The following is a 2,341-nucleotide window of genomic DNA, read 5'->3' on the forward strand; positions in this document are numbered from 1 at the left end:
CCCAGAGCTAGATGCAGTTGCTCTCTGTTTTTAGCATAGTTCTTAAGATCGTCCATGTAAAATACATGAGTGACCTTGTACTTTCGATCTGCAGGTTTGCCGTACAAGTACAAGAATTAGTTGTCACACGATTTTTGCCAGATGAGATAGTAAATCTGGTTTTCCAAAGCGGCATCAATCTCTCTATACACCCAACTATTTGCGGACGAACCTTTAATATTTCCAAAAGACAGATGATAAGTCTATGGGATGTAGAATCGAAAGCTTTCCGATAATCAATCCAGGCCATCGATAGGTCACGCTGGTAGAATGCTGCATCTTTGCAGACACATCTATCGATGAGCAAGTTCTCCCGACATCCGGCTACGCCTTTCTTTGAGCCTCGTTGTTCATACGTTTCTTGCCACACAGGTTCAATTGCCCGAACAATCCTATCATTTAGGATAGCTGTGAATATCTTATAAAGCATATTCAGACAAGTTATTGGTCTGTAGTTCTTCGGGTCAGCTACGTTGCCTATTTTCGGCAGGAGTATTGTGCGCCCTTCCACCAACCACTCTGGAATCGGCTCTTCCGACTTCAAATATGAGGTAAAAATACGGGCCAAATGCTGATGGGTTGAAGAAAACTTTTTCCACCAGAAGGTTTTGATACAATCTGGTCCCGGTGCGGAATAGTTCTTCATCCCACCCAATACTTTTTCCACCTCCTCGGTAGTGATGGGTGGGCATTCTTTATCAGGTGTTATGAGGACAACACATAAATCCTTGAAGCTATTTATATTTTCTGAGTCTTCGTCCAGTCTATGCTGAACTTCGTAGACTTCTCTCCAAAATACTTGGTATTTTGGAGAGTATTACGGATACGATAGTATCCGTATTCTCTCAACAATATACTGCCTGATAGTCAGCAGCTTTGACTTGTTAAGTGTGTTTTACGGTTCGCATCGGCCAAAGCTCTCGCTGCATTATACACACAATAATTGATAGCCCAGAGGTCGGATTCACCGGAAAAATGTTTACGAAGCTCATCATCCATTTCATTCAGATCTTTAGGCTTGAGAGAAACCTTCGTGTTGATGTTTCTCCGGGTCGTAAAGCATCGCTCTCCATCTATTGGAAGCCTGCCCGCGGTTGGTCTTAGTGTCGCCTCTCTTTCTTTGTTGCCGGCTTGTTCTAGCTGTGGTAGAGTAGGCGTTTCGCTTACATAGCCCCTTTTACGGAGTAGTTCAGCATGGATTCGCAGACGTTGCTGCGAAAAGTGCGATAGCTCCGGGTGTTTCTCGCGCCACAGAGCATGCAGCCGTGCCATGTAACCCCGTTCACGGACCACACTCGCATCGTAGCAGTCTAGCAAGTCGTGATTCAGTTGCTCCGTCCACCCAAAGGTCACGAGCCGACCCATTGTCGGGAGCCCTGCGCGTTCTGTTGTTTTGAACCGTACTTACTACAACTATGTTTGGTGTTGTCATTGTTGTTCCCACGAGAAGCTAGGGAAAGGGGTTCGTCCATCCTTGTATAGCCCCGCATGCAAGGATAAGGCTGCTTACTTTAAGAGGTCGCCCGATATCCCAGAGTCACCGTTCTAGACACCTCACCCAGGTGCCATTCAGCTTTCGGCACGGTTTTCACACCTCCGCTTGGGGGTTAATTCCTTCGGGACCACCCCTGGACAATTATCCGCGACACTTCTACAGTTATTGGAAATTGCTTTCCAGAGTGACACCTGTTGCTTCAAGATGATCAGGTGAGGGAACAGAGAAACTAAGTTTACTCGCTGCTTCGTATCAAGTTCGGGATTTTTGTTTTGCCCAATGGGCGTTTCATCTTGTCTTTTTGCAAGTTGCCAATTTCCTCCGGCTTGTGCCACAACAAGTTGTGGACTTTTGTATAGTAATTCGACACTATCGCGTCGAATTACGCTCCACCAGATACGTGCGGGTGCACACGTCTCTGATGCGACCGGAACCAATACGCTGCTTTGAAATATAACCTCAGAAAACTCCGATCCCCTCCCTCTCTCCTTAGATGAATCAAGGTGTCTCCCTTTAGAAGTATCACTTCCAGAGAGAATTTCCTGTGGAGTGTCGGACCATATATATATATATATATACCATACCAGGTGTATACATATGAAACCAGTATTTTTTCAAGAAAAAAACACATTTATTTCAAGAGAATGATAACAAATATTTTATTCAAAGTATGCGCCCTCGCTGGCTACACATTTAGTCCACCTTTCAGGCAATTTATGAATACCTTTCCAAAAAAAGTCTTCGTTTTTTGAAGCAAACCAGTCATCGAGCCATTTTCCAACATTTTCGTAAGAAGTGAAGCGCTGT

General features: G+C 44.8%; 1 protein-coding gene across 8 annotated transcripts in view; it reads left to right on the top strand.

Annotated features, from left to right (window-relative positions):
* Nucleotides 1-2,341, top strand: part of LOC117169010 (prostasin) — a 297,259-nt gene that overhangs the window by 171,019 nt on the left and 123,899 nt on the right. The gene's annotated exons all lie outside the window — the stretch shown is intronic.

The sequence above is a fragment of the Belonocnema kinseyi genome, chromosome 1 (assembly GCF_010883055.1).
Source record: "Belonocnema kinseyi isolate 2016_QV_RU_SX_M_011 chromosome 1, B_treatae_v1, whole genome shotgun sequence".
Lineage (NCBI taxonomy): Eukaryota > Metazoa > Arthropoda > Insecta > Hymenoptera > Cynipidae > Belonocnema > Belonocnema kinseyi.